Source organism: Phoenix dactylifera, chromosome 1 (assembly GCF_051530095.1).
Source record: "Phoenix dactylifera cultivar Ajwa chromosome 1, Ajwa_hap1_PhDact_Kaust_v1.1, whole genome shotgun sequence".
Taxonomy (NCBI): Eukaryota; Viridiplantae; Streptophyta; class Magnoliopsida; order Arecales; family Arecaceae; genus Phoenix; species Phoenix dactylifera.
In genome coordinates, this window is record NC_143190.1 from 74,511,300 (window position 1) to 74,526,207 (window position 14,908).

Consider the following 14,908-nt stretch of genomic DNA (forward strand, 5'->3'; position numbering starts at 1 on the left):
GGAAAGCAACGGTCACACAACTGGCGTGTGGGGGGTTTGTTCTGTTTTTTTCCTTCACAGCTTAGGAGAAGGACGGAACCCTAAGGATTTGTGTTTTCTTTCCTCTCCTCTCTATCTTGGAGACTTTTGAACTCTTTGGTGAGCTTCGACTCTCTTCTTGATCGGCCGCCTTAATTGCTCTCCTCTCTTTTTCTTGCGATTGTTGCTTTTGATTTATTTGAAAGATATTGAGATCTCGTTCCTTGTTTTGAAGATTTCAGATGGCCGTCTCTGGACCGATGTAATCGATGTATCTGAATTCTATTTACTCGAATTCTTGGAGGCACCTGCTTTATTTCAATCTCCATTGCTGTTTCTTGGTGAGATCAAGATATTTTAAACCAGATATCTCGACGGGATCTACTGGTAGGTCATCCTCTCTTCCTTCATCCATCTTCTTTAATTTCTTGTTTTTCTTGACTGTTTCATGTTACGCTTCCAAATGCGCTGCAAAAGTTCGTCCTGTTCGCCCTCTTGATTAATGGGTCATCATTTCGTTCTCTTAGAGGCACTTTTCTTGATAGATTTTGATTCATGTCCATTATCATAGTTTTATCGACCCTGTCTTGCCGAATAACTCCAAGAGTTCAATGTGTTGAAGCGACTTTAGCATTGAGTTGGCATAATGAGTTGTGAAACAAGATGCCATCTTCTTCCCTCAAGTCCCCAGTTGCACCTGGAAAGATTTTGCTTTCTTGGTGGAATGATTTCAGATTTTTGATTTACGTGAGTCCCTGCACTTTGGTTGCCAGGAAACTCTCTAAGCGTATAGTTTCTGGCATGTCAGACACCTGAAAACTCTAAGGGCTCGTTTGGTTCGCGGAAAACATTTTTCCTCCAAGGAATATAATTCTTAGGAAGCAGATTTCTAGAAAGAGCATGCCTGAAAAAGTACTTTTGGCATGCTTGGTTGATCATGAGAAAGTGACAGATTTTCAGAGTGTTTATGTTTGGTTGACCATCCACTTTTATGAAAAAGTTATGTATAATTTCTATTATATTCTTAATAAAAATTAGGTCTTTAATGTCTTTTTAATAATGAAGGGCCTTTTTGGAAAAAAATAAGAATGGAGTGATTTTCGACTCATAGAAAAGTAACTTTTCCATGTTTTTCATGGAAAAGACTTTTTAATGAAATGTGGGAATCATATTTCCATGCAAATACAACTTTTTTGTCTCTCTTCTTTAAAAATTCTAACTAAACAAGAGGCATCTCATTACTTTCCTGTTGACCACACTTTCCTCCGAACCAAACGAGCCCTAAGCTCCTCAAGAGTCATGGACACTCCTTGACAAGACAACATAACGGTTGTTGGGGGAAAATAAACAGCCCCAAGGCCCGTAAACCGGCTGCCGGCGCCCGACCTGAGAACGTCCGACCTCTAAGTGTCTGACCTGAGGGCGGCCGAACTGAAGGCGCCCAACCTGACACGCAACTTCGGTCTAAGCACCCTACCTCGGACGCCCGGCCTGACGCCTGACCAGGCGCACGACCTCGGAGTTCGCCGACCTCGGAAGCCCGACCTCGCCGCCCACCCACCACAGTCACATCCTTCTGAAGCTTAACCAGAGGCCATACCCTGTCACCGCCGTTAACAATTAACGCGCATGATCTCTGCAGACCTCTGGCTTACTCAACCATTTATGAGCATGGTCCGTGCAGACCCTCGGCTCACTCAACAATTAATGCACATGGTCTCTGCAAACCCTCAGCTCACTCAACAATTAATGCACGCGACTCCTGTTATCTACGGACCTCGAGCTCTTCACGGCAACTCAGCTCGGCTACGTCCGATCCGTCATGACTGCTCCCTGACTCCGACCTGATCTCACACGGCAAGCCATTAATACATACGATCGTGCATTAATTCCGACGACATGCTCAACCATACGGTAATTTCCCCCATCATATCACAGGTAATCCTATATCTCCCTATAAAAAGGGGGATTGGACTCCGAAGTCTAGGTGATATTTTTTCTCCCCTCCCACTTTTGAATACACTTGCCCCCTCTGACTTAGCCATCGGAGGGCTGGCGCCGGAAACCCCGGCCACCGGCTTTTTGCAGGCCACTTGCGGAGGACGCCGCTCGTTGATGGATCGCCGCCCGCCAGTTCTTGCCGGAGCTCCTCCTTCCTAGCGGACCGGTCGCCCCCGGGTCCAGTTTTCAGCAACAGTTGGCGCTAGAGGAAGGGCCCGAGTCGCGGCCATGAAGTTGAGAAGTAAAGGAGCCTCCAATGTTTTCCGGCGTCTTCCACCAAGCCCTGGACATTCCGTCCAGAACTCGCCGCCTCCGGCTGATCCGGTTCCCCAAGTCCAGCCATAACAGTTCAGCATCCTGGCGCAGCAGGTCCAGGCTTTGGCCGCCGTCGTCCAAGGCCTGCGGCGTGAGGAAGCCTCACCCATGCTACCTCCACAGGCCCTGGCCCAACCGGTGCTTCCTCCAAATAGACCGATCCTCCAGGGCCAAAGTTTTCATGTCTCCTCCAGGGCTAATAATGAAGAACGAGCGTCTCTCCGGAGAGAACTGCCGGAAAGAAGCCTAGGCAGAAGGCCGCAGCCTTCGGAGGCTGAGTCGGCTCCGGACCGCCACGAACCGGAGCAGGTTACCGTGACAATCCCCCAGGTTGGGGAGCTCGACAGGAAGGTCGAGAACCTGGAGCGCCAGATTGAAGCGCTTCATAACAGGAAGGCAAGGCGCGAGGGTGATTTTGAGTTCACCACCAAGTTCCCCTTTTTCCGCCAAATCGAGGGTGAGCCGGTCCCACCGAGATTCAAAATGCCCCAAGTGGAGCCCTACAACGGAACTGCCGACCCCCTTGACCACTTGGAGAGCTACCGAGCCCTCATGGCATTGCAAGGGTCCTCGGAGGCTGTGCTTTGCAAGGCCTTCCCAGCTATCCTTCGGGGAACCGCTCGGCTTTGGTTCTCTGGACTGAAGCCGAGCTCGGTATCTTCTTTCGAGCAGCTCGGCCGGCAGTTCGCCACCAACTTCGCTGCCAGCCGATGTTAGCGGCGGACATTGGATTCCGTCCGGGACGTCAAACAAAAGGAGGGGGAATCCTTCAGAGAATATCTTGACCGCTTCACCGCTGCGACCTAGGAGGTCCGTGAGCTCGACCAGTCGATAGCCATGTCGGCACTGAAGACCGGCGCTCGCTCCTACAGATTTCTCTTCTCCATCGAGAAGAGCTTTTCCGCCGACTTCACCGAAATGCTGGTCCGAGCTCGAAAATATGTGAAGGCCGAGGAGGCTATTGCCTCTAGGCGGGGCGCGATCGAGCCGGCCTCAAAGAAGTAAAGGAAGCGCCGTGAGGAGCATGGCCACCCGAGAAGCCGTTCTCCCCGCCGGGATAGGAACCTGCCTCGGCTGAAGAACCCGCCTCGGCAGCAGGGACGGCTTCGACCAAGGTCCCCGCCTCGACTAAGATCCCCGCCACGGCCTCGAATGCACCCGGGGAGGTACGAGAATTACACTCCCATCAACGCGCCCCGGGCCGAGATCCTAATGGAGATCGAGGGTCGGGACTTCTTCCGACCCCCGCCTCCGATGCGCGATGTAGGAATCCCACGCAACCCTAGGAAGTACTGCCGCTTCCACCGGGACCACGGCCACGATACGGAGGATTGTTTTCAGCTCCGAGACGAGATCGAGGCGCTTATCCGCCGCGGGGTGCTCAATCGGTTTGTGAGGAACCGACGTGAGGAAAGGAGGCCAGTGGAAAACGCCGTGCCGTCCGAAAATCCAAATGACAACAGGCCCATCGCCGGCACCATCAATGTCATTGGAGGAGGGAGCTCGGCTGAAGAGCCAGCCGAAGAAGGGGTTCCATCGAAGCGTCTGCGCACTTCTGAAGTCATCTCGTTCTCGGACGAGGACTTGGAAGGGGTTAAGACCCCTCACGATGACGCTGTGGTCATCTCTATGATTGTAAATAAATTCGATGTAAAGCGCGTCTTGGTTGATAATGGGAGTTCGGCAAATGTTTTGTACTACAATGTCTATCAAAAAATGGGGCTGACAGAAAATCAGCTTCGGAGGATGAACGCCCCACTAGTTGGATTTACCGGGGACTCAGTCCCGGTTGAGGGCGAGGTCAGTTTTCTTGTCATAGCTGGGCTCGCCCCTCGAGAAAGCACCGTGAGAACGGATTTTCTTGTAGTCCACCTGCCTTCAGCCTACAATGCCATTTTGGGAAGGCCGGGACTGAACGCCCTCCGGGCTGTGGTCTCAACTTATCACTTGCTCGTGCGGTTCTCCACCAATTACGGGATAGGCGAAGCCCATGGAGACCAGGCGGTGGCCAAGCAGTGCTACATGGCGACCTGCAAAGCAAAACCACCGGTCGAGGCGTCAAACCAACAGGAGCTACCAGCCGAGGCACCAACTCAAGCAATGGATCGCATGTTGCCCATTGAAACCTTAGACGTACGGAACGACCTCTGGAAGAAGCGGGTAGAGCCTGGTGAGCTTCTTGCCCGAATCCCTTTATAGGAAAATTATCCTGAGCTAACCGTGCAGGTTGGCTCCGGCTTGAGCTCCTGCGAAAGGGAGCGCCTGATCAAATTCCTCCAGGCCAACATGGATGTCTTCGCCTGGTCGCCCGCCGACATGCCGGAAATCGACCCCGAGGTCATGGTTCACCGACTCCAGGTGAAACCAACCTGCAGATCCGTGAGGCAAAAGAAGCGAGGCTCAGCCCCGGAACGACAGCAAGCGGCGGCCGAGGAAGTAGACAGACTCCTCGAGGCCGGCTTCATCCGGGAGGTCTCCTATCTGGACTGGCTCACCAACGTGGTCCTCGTGAAGAAAGCCAATAGAAAATGGCGTATGTGCGTAGACTACACCGACCTGAACAAGGCCTGCCCAAAGGATAGTTTTTTCCTTCCCAGCATCAACTAGCTTGTCGACTCGACCTCGGGATATCAGCTGCTGACCTTCATGGACGCCTTTTCGGGATACAATCAGATCCGAATGGCACTTGAGGATGAGGAGAAGACGGCTTTCATCACCGACAAGGGTACTTATTGTTACAAGGTGATGCCGTTCGGACTGAAGAATGCAGGAGCTACATATTAAAGACTGGTCAGCCGAATCTTCAAAGATCAGATAGGCCGAAATATGGAGGTCTACATGGATGACATGCTGGTGAAAAGCCGAACCACAGAGCACCACGTGGCCGACCTCAATGAAACATTCTCCCAGCTCAGGAAGTACCAAATGAAGCTCAATCCTGCAAAATGTGCGTTCGGAGTCACCTCGGACAAATTCCTGGGCTTCGTAGTGACCCAGCGTGGAGTCGAAGCTAATCCCGAGAAGATCCGAGCACTGCAAGAGATGGTACCTCCAAAGACGGTCAAGGAAGTGCAGAGGCTTATCGGGCGGGTCGCGGCTTTGGGGAGATTTGTCTCCAGGTCGGCCGAGCGCTGCCTCCCATTCTTCAAGATCCTTAAACGACCAAAGAACTTCCTATGGACGGAGGAGTGCCAGCAAGCCTTTGAAGAGCTTAGGTGCCTTCTTGCCTCCCCTCCGCTACTCACCAAGCCTCAGCAAGGCGAAGTCCTTTATTTGTACTTGGCCGTCTCCCCGATCGCAGTAAGCTCAGTCCTGGTCCGGGAAGAGGACAAGCTCCAGAGGCCTGTCTACTATACCAGCCGGGTTCTCAGAGGCCCTGAGACCCGATATTCCAAATTGGAGAAAACAATCTTCGCTTTGATCACTTCAGCTCGGAGACTTCGGCCCTACTTTTAGGCCCACATTGTGGCCGTACTGACTGACCAGCCTATAAAGCAAATCTTGCCGAGGTCGGACCGTGCCGGAAGGATTGCCAAATGGGCAGTCGAGCTCGGGGAGTTCGACCTCGAATACCGTCCAAGGCCGGTAATCAAAGCCCAGGCGCTCGCCGATTTCATCGTGGAGTGCACTTTGCCGGACGACCCCGAGCACCCACTCATGCCAACAAAGGAGACCCCGGGGCTACCATGGATGCTATATGTGGACGGCTCCTCAACCTCGGAGGGTAGCGGAGCCGGTCTTATCCTTACAAGCCCAGATGGGGTGGTGGCAGAGCAGGCCCTACGCCTTGAGTTTCCGGCTTCTAACAATGAGGCGGAATATGAGGCGCTCATTGTCGGGCTCAAGTTGGCGAAGGAGTTGAAGGCAGAAGACCTGAAGGTCTTCAGTGACTCCCAACTGGTCGTGAGCCAGGTTCTGGGAGATTTTGAAGCGAAGAAGCCATCGATGCAGAAATATCTCCGAAAAGTGCGAGACCTCACATCCATCCTAGGCTCCTTCAACATCCAGCATATTCCCAGGTCAGAGAACCTGAGAGCAGACGAACTGTCGAAGTTGGCGACCTTCCGTATGAGCGAGCTCCCAAAGGCGACGGCGCTTGAATATCTCCAAACACCCAGCACGGAAGAGCCTGAACCGACTATGCACATCGACGCCGAGCCAATTGGATGGACGAGCTTGTCAATTATCTTCAAAGTGAAGTCCTCCCCAATGATGAGCTCGAGGCTCGCCGAGTTAGACGTCTAGCCTCCCGATTTATATTATATGAAGGCAAGCTCTACCGAAAATCCTTCACCTCTCCTCTCCTCAGATGCCTCCGTCCGTCAGAGGCGGACTATGCTATGCGAGAGGTCCATGAAGGGATATGTGGGAACCATCTGAAAGGCCGAGCACTGGCTCATAAAATTTTGCGCCAAGGGTACTTTTGGCCCACACTCCAAAAGGACGCAACGGACTTCGTTCGAAAATGCGACCGATGCCAGCGAAACGCCAATATCCAACGCCGACCCTCGGCCTCGCTGACCTCGATCGGTGTCCCCTGGCCATTCGCCCAGTGGGGAATCGACATCCTGGGGCCGTTTTTTCTGGCAACCGGACAGAAAAAATTTCTGGTTGTCTCCATCGACTACTTCACCAAGTGGATCGAAGCTGAACCGGTGGCCCGGATCACCGAGCAAAAGATGCGGGACTTTGTGTGGAAGTCGATCATATGTAGATTTGGACTTTTCCGCATCCTTATATCTGATAATGGTCGCCAGTTTGACAACATGCGCTTCAGAGAATTTTGCTTCGAGCTCGGCATCGACTACCGCTTCACCTCGGTCGCCCATCCCCAAACAAATGGAGAAATCGAGGTAACAAATCGCACCATTTTGCAGAGGCTCAAGGTCGGCTCGATCGGTCCAAAGGACAGTGGGTCGAGGACTTGTACAACGTTCTCTGGGCCTACCGGACTACGTTCCGACTACCCACAGGCGAAACCCCTTTCAACCTGGCATACGGGACGGAAGCCGTTATTCCTCTGGAAGTCGGTCTCCCGTCCCTGAGAGTGGAGCATTACGATGCCGACTCCAACTCTTCTCGGCTCAGGAACAACTTGGACCTCGTCGAAGAGACAAGGAAAGTCGTCCGAGTCCGCATGGCGAGATACCAGCAGAAAACGGCCTAGTACTACAACTCCAAAGTCAAGCTCAAGCTTTTCAAAGTGGGGGATCTTATCCTCAGAAGAGCTGAAGCCTCTCAGTCGACTGAACAAGGGAAGCTAGCCCCAAATTAGGAAGGACCTTACCGGGTCGCGCGAGTCCAGCGGCCCGGAGCGTACAAATTGGAATCTCTTGAGGGAACTTTCATCCCTCAAAGCTGGAACTCCAAGAATCTTCGGATGTACTACCAATAGACTCTTCGGGGGTCGTCGACAAATGGGAATACAACTCTCACCCTCCACTTATGATAATTCGCTTACGGTTCTCCATTAATTATTTCATACTCTTCCTGACAACGTGATGTCCGTGAATCTCAGGATGCCCGACCAAGTTCGGATGCCCGACTAAGCTCGAATGCCCGACCAAGCTCGAATGCCCCAGCAGAGCCTGGAACGCCCCGCCGCGTCGATATCGAGCTCGGTCCCGGTCTCCCTCAAAAACCTCGACTGAGGTCGAGATGCCCCGTGTGTCGACCGTAAAGTCCCAAACTCCCTCGACCTCGGAAAGCGTCGCAGGTCGACAGTGCGTTTCCAGACCCCTCGACCTGCGCACGATCCCTCGACTAAGGTCGAGATGCCCCGTGTGTTGACCGTAGAGTTCCAAACTTCCTCGATCTCGGGAAGCGTCGCAGGTCGACAGTACGTTCCCAGACCCCTCGACCTTGCGCACGATCCCTCGACTAAGGTCGAGATACCCCGTGTGTCGACCGTAGAGTTCCAAACTTCCTCGACCTCGGAAAGCGTCGCAGGTCGACAGTGCGTTCCCAGACCCCTCGACCTTGCGCATGATCCCTCGATTAAGGTCGAGATGCTCCGTGTGTCGACCGTAGAGTTCCAAACTCCCTCGACCTCGGGAAGCGTCGCAGGTCGACAGTGCGTTCTCGGACCCCTCGACCTTGCGCACAATTCCTCGACTAAGGTCGGGATGCCCCGTGTGTCGACCGTAGAGTCCCAAACTCCCTCGACCCCGGGAAGCATTATTAGGTCGACAGCGAGCCCGAGCTCTCTCGACCTCGGGAAGATGGGGTAGTACCTTCGCGGTTCTCCGTGATATCTAACGACGACGGCGGAATGACATCTACGCAAAGTCCCGACGGTAGCGACATCTCCCAGCATGCCGGCGTTCCCTAAGCGGACCCCAGGCCAAAAAATGCCTCTGAAAGCTGGCTGAGGAGCCAAGCGGCTTGCTTCAACATTGGGCGCTCGACTTCGAAGGCACAAGCGGTACATCCCACTTAGCGCCTGCTCCATTATATCCATTTGCTTATGAATCGTTGGCGAGATCTCGATCAACCTCGGGACTTTCCCCGACCAAGGTCGGGATGCCCTTTTGGATCGACCCAAGGCCGAGGTCCCGTCAACCCCGCGCATGCTCTCCTTATTTATGATCTCCATCTCAGCCCGCACAAACCACTCTGAATGAGGGCCCAGCCAAACCCAAACACGAAAAGCCAACGTTCGTTTGTAGCGATGACCTCGACCTTTGATGCTCTGGTCGAGCTCGGGAGTGCCAAGGCACCCACCATATATTTTCATTCCACTTGTCGGTACCTCGACTGGGCTCGGGGCCAATTACCGCGGAGGCCCCAGCAGCAACTTAACTTTGATTCACGGTCTCCTCGGAGACCGATCCCAAAACTTTCCGCGAACCTACGGCCGAACACTCCGGAAGATGAATCTGAAAGCCCGGCAAAACCCCTCTTGGGGTCCGAGGCTCGAGCTCGGTGCCTTAGAAATTTGGGAGCCAGGCTCGAGGGCCTGGCAAACTCCGAATTCGAGCTCGAAGACTTAGTGAATCTTCCTAAGATTTGAGCCCGACGCCTAGAAATTCTTCATCGGACCTAAGCTTGATGGTTTGGCACACATAACCCGAACCTGAGTCCATGAGTTTAGCCGAGCTCCAGTACTTAGAGGAATCCGCCAGGAGGGAATCAACTCGAATGGTTAAAATAAAGGCTTATCCGTTAAGCAGAGAAGAGAAAAGTAGACATGAATTCATAAAGAAAGTTCTTTCATTAATAAAAACCCGAAGGCTGAAATACAAAATCAGAGACCGGCCATACAACAAGTTTGAAGGCCGATCTCACTCACAAAGGGAAAAAACAAAAGAAAAGCTAAGTCTAGGGAGCGGCGGCTGCACCAGTGTCACCCTCAGGGTCATCTATGGTAATAACCTGAGAGCCTTCGGCAGGCGCTGGCTTGGAACCCTCCGCAGCGGCCTCAGCTGGTACCTCGCTAGAAGCCTCGGGAGCGCCCTCGGCAACCTCCCCGGGAGGAGCCTCCGACATCGCCTGATCGGCCATATCAGCTTCGGCCTCGGCGAGCTCCTCCTCGGCTGCGAGAATTGCAGGGACGTCGTCCTCGGACTCAGCGCCTATCCCCATCCTCAGACGGATCCCCGAAAGATCGAGCTGGGGGCAGTACCGAGCCATCTGCCTTCGAAAATTCTCGAAGCCCCGGAGGAACCCGTCCACGGTCTCCTCCTCCAACATGTCGTGGAACTTTTCCGACTCCTTGAAGAGCTCCACAGCCTTTTCAGCTCGCTCGAGCGCCCTTTTCTCTCGAGCTTCGAGCTGCTCGATCTTTAGACGGAGAACTCCGCCCTCATACTTTTGGCCCGCGGCTTCGGCACGGGCCTCGGCAAGACGCGCCTCAGAGGCGCGCAACTCGGACCGCGCCAGTGTGTGCGCAGCCTTTTCTTCAGTCAGTTGGTTGAGCGCCGATTGTCGCTCGGCCTCGGCGGCCTTCATCCGCGAGACAGCCTCCGCCCGCGCTGCCTCAGAATCGGCCAGTCCCTTCTCGGACATCTCCATCTGCCTCTGGAATCGCCGAGATTCATTCTGGCACTCCAAGGCTATGAATACCAGGTTGTCAATCTCGTGGAGGTGCTGCAGAAAAGGAAAGAAGCGGTAAGTTAAGGCCAAGGAAGTGACACACAACCAAAACTAGAGAAAGAAGTAACTTACCCGGTTAGCATTACAGTAGGTCTGGTCGACCAACTCGGTGAGGCCGACGGACCTGAACTCGGCCCGATCGGCCGGAAGAAGCGCGCGACGAAACACCGCGCGCGTGACCTCGCTGTCGTGGAGGGCCGAGCTGCCCTCGCGAATGGGGGACTCCGAGTCATCGGACTCCCCCTCGACGCGACCTCCAGCCCTCGACGAGCTCGGAACCCCGTCGCCCCCGCTTGGCTGGGGGCCTGAACGCTGCAGGCGGACGATTGGCCGATTTGGCCGCTGGGAAATAGGCACAGGGCACGCTGGGGACGCCGGGCCCGCCCCCCTTTTTGAGCCCGAGTTCGCCTGCTCGGTAACCGGGGCTTCAACCCGGACGGATCTGGAAAGGCCGGCCCCGGAGCCCCTCGCCTCGGCAGGGGCGGAAGTCGAGGCCGCCCTGGCCTTCTTCCTGGGCTCTGGAAGAGCCCCGCCAGCTTCGGCCGCCCTTCTCTTAAGGCGGGAGAAGAGCGCGGTATTGCTCGTCACCATGTTGGAAACGTCTGAAAAGGAAATAATCTTTCTAAGTATTAAGATCAATGATTAAGGAAAGAAAAAGAGCGAAAAGACTAGCAAAACAAGGGAAGCAATGCAACCGCTCTTACCCTCGGGGCGCGCCGAGCTTAGGCCGGCGTTCACCAAAGCCTCCTCACTCAGGAGGTCGGTAACAGTGATGTCGCCCTCGAGGCCGCGTAGGGCATCAAATGCCCTCTGCTCGTCTGCCGAAAGATCGGTGAGCCGGTTGAGAGCCTTCAGTCGGGGAGTCCCCCATCTCGGGTCAAACCCCCACGAGAGCACGGAAGCAAGAAAGAAAAATCTCTCCTTCCAGTCATGGATAGAGGAGGGGGCACCTCGGAAGAGGGACATACCGCCTCGAAAGGCGAAGTATAGCCACTCTCCGTCCGCCGGGTTTGACTTTAACAAAAAGCACCGGCGGAAAACACCTACCAGGGTCGGTATCCCGTGCGCAAGGCAAAGGGATATGAACCCAATAATGGTCCTCCACGAGTTCGGGGCGAGCTGAGCTGGGATGAGCTGGTACTCCACCAGTAGCTCGTTCACGAACTCGTGAAGGGGGAACCGAAGGCCGGCCCAGAGTGTCTCGACGTATACTTCGATCCGGCTCGGAGGGGGCCTTGTTACCCGGTCCTCCGACCCTGCGGGCTCAAGATGAAACCCAGGCCGAAAAAAGAACCGGGAACGGACCAAGTCCAGTTCCTCTTCGGTCAGGTTAGACCCGACCTCACCAGGACCACGACCCATCCCAGAAAAGAAGAGGGACGACCGAAAAGACAAAAAACCGAAGGAAAGCAAAGAAGAAAACGAGAAATAAGGGGGAGAAGAAGGAGAAGAAGGGAACCCCCGAGCCTACGTGGGAAAAAGACCTACGAGGCGGCCGCCGGAAATCGCCTTAGCACACCGCCGGGGAGACTCGGTCGGACAAAGGAAGAAGAGAGAAAACGAGTGAGAAAGAAAAAGCAATAGCGGCCAAGCGAGACCTTAGGGCTAAGGCAAGGAGTTTATATAGACCTCCCCAACGGTCCAGATCAGCGAAACTAAATCCCGCCCTCTGGCCAGATCTTGCCACGTGTCGGCCTCGGAAGCCGAGACGGCACACTTAACCCGGATAGACGCTTCGAATGCAGAATCATGCAGCGTCCCATCGGATCCCGAAGCTCCATTACGAGCCCGCCACACGAGGCAGCCTCGAAGGACGACAGGACGTCGCCCCGTCTCCTCTCATTAAAGAAACCCCGAAGCGCGCGGAATGCCGAAATAATTTAAGACCCCCTGGCCCCCAGCGCAATTAAGGCAGCTACTTCCCACGCCCGAGCTCGCAAACGGCTCGATCTCGGAAGTCGGGGGTAGTGTTGGAGGAAAATAAACAGCCCCAAGGCCCGTAAACCGGCTGCCGGCGCCCGACCTGAGAACGTCCGACCTCTAAGTGTCTGACCTGAGGGCGGCCGAACTGAAGGCGCCCAACCTGACACGCAACTTCGGTCTAAGCACCCTACCTTGGACGCCCGGCCTAACGCTCGACCAGGCGCACAACCTCGGAGTTCGCCGACCTCGGAAGCCCGACCTCGCCGCCCACCCACCACGGTCACATCCTTCTGTAGCTTAACCAGAGGCCATACCCTGTCACCGCCGCTAACAATTAACGCGCATGACCTCTGCAGACCTCTGGCTTACTCAACCATTAATGAGCATGGTCCCTGCAGACCCTCGGCTCACTCAACAATTAATGCACATGGTCTCTGCAAACCCTCAGCTCACTCAACAATTAATGCACGCGACTCCTGTTATCTACGGACCTCAAGCTCTTCACGGCAACTCAGCTCGGCTACGTCCGATCCGTCATGACAACTCCCTGGCTCCGACCTGATCTCACACGGCAAGCCATTAATACATACGATCGTGCATTAATTCCGACGAAATGCTTAACCATACGGTAATTTCGCCCCGTCGTATCACAGGTAATCCTATATCTCCCTCTAAAAAGGGGATTGGACTCCGAAGTCCGGATGATATTTTTTCTTCCCTCCCACTTTTGAATACACTTGCCCCCTCTGACTTAGCCATCGGAGGGCCGGCGCCGGAAACCCCGGCCACCGGCTTTTTGCAGGCCACTTGCGGAGGATGCCGCCCGTTGACGGATCGCCGCCCGCCAGTTCTTGCTGGAGCTCCTCCTTCCCAGTGGACCGGTCGCCCCCGGGTCCAGTTTCCAGCAACAACGGTCATCACCAAAACATTATGATAATCTCTCATGTTAGTGTTTTACACTATTGCCGAAAGTTGGCAAGTGTAACATTGCTTGGACCATCAAATTTGCTTGATTTTTGCTGTCTCACGATTATCGTGCATTATTTTATTGGCCTTCTCGAAGTTACATTTCTGTATCTTTCGGATTTCAACACTTGAAAGTTCAAACACTTTCAATTATTTGTGTTACAGTGCTTCAAGACGAGATGTTAGATGTGGGAGTGGGAAGATGGTAGATTATATGAGCAGTGCATTAACCAATGGAGGATGAGGCATCAACAAGGTTTTCATGTGTGCCTATTGGGGCGATCTGATTGAGCCTACAGTTGTCGATCGTTACTGATAGGTGAGATGGGTGACGGGTCGTAATTTTGATAGCAAAATATGGACTGTGGTAGTCAAATAGTGGTAGGCAATGACCTTACTTAGTTGAAATAGACAAGAGGAGGTTGCTAGAATGGGAAGCCGGATGAGGATGTGGCAGTGTTAAGGGTAGACAGAAAGTGGATGAAATTGGTGATAAGGTCTCTATCAGTGGTAGGATTGATTATGTTTACTCAAATTAATCAAAAGGTCCGTGAATATTGGTAGGAGAGAACATAAGTGGCTGAAGTCCTTCATTTAGGAAATAAAATTGCATCATGTGGCAAAATATATCAATTAGAGGGGGAGTAATTGTAAGAGTTTCTGGGCCTTGGTCTCAAGACATCGTTGTGAAATGTCTTAGCTTTAGAGTGTGTCATAGGTGATGATGAAAGGAGTGTTGAAGGAGAGAAATTATCATGATAATATTAACAAACAATTACATGGTCATGGCATCCTTTTTGTTATGAAAATCCAATGGGACTAGTGATAAGGTAATTATCTAGTTAAATAGAGTATATATGAAACTTGGTGATTGATATGAGGATATGTGGTGATTAGTGGTTTCATCAGCTGATCCCTAAGTACAAAAGTGCTAGGTACCATGTGAGAACCCGCTCGAGCGCGTATTTACTCCCATATGCACTGGATAAATCTTGGGCGCTTATATAAGGTCAAGAAATCCAAATAATACTTTCCGACTCAAGATTCGTCATCTTGGTGCCGGTGCCACACTAGCACATTATCGATATGGTATGGTATAGAATTTTTATAGCGTACCGATTGTCGGTACGCCATCCATATCGAATATCGATATCGAACTGGTATGGTATAGTACGGTACGGTACGTACCATCCGATTCAGGTTGGTATAACATACTATGTTCCGACTAGTTTTTTTTGATAAGGTCTTGGATTGTTGTAAATGGTATTAGAGTGGGTCCAGCTCATAGCTCATATGGATTAGAAGATACCGTAGCATAGGTTTATTTGGATTGCACATGAGTTGTATGTGGTGTTTGTGAATGGATTTGTGGCATTTATGATTGGATTTGAATAGATTTGGATATTTAGCCTGGCAAGGAAGCTGGAGCTTAAAAAAAGAAGTATGTGAGAACCCATGCAGGTATGTATTTAGTTCCACATCGGCTATACACTGGGTAGATCTTGGATATTTATACAGGGCCAAGAAATCCAAATGACACCTACCAGCTAGTTTTTTGGAGGAGGTCATAGGTTGTGTTAGAGCACATCAA

At 52.9% G+C, this 14,908-nt stretch overlaps 1 long non-coding RNA gene across 3 annotated transcripts in view; it reads left to right on the plus strand.

Moving 5' to 3' along the window:
- LOC120103958 (uncharacterized) overlaps positions 1-14,908 on the plus strand; it is a 22,960-nt gene continuing 8,052 nt past the window's right edge. For all 3 annotated transcript variants that reach the window (XR_016398331.1, XR_016398332.1, XR_015973746.2), the window contains exons 1-2: positions 1-138; positions 254-405. This is a non-coding gene — a long non-coding RNA (uncharacterized LOC120103958). The remainder of the gene's footprint in view (positions 139-253; positions 406-14,908) is intronic.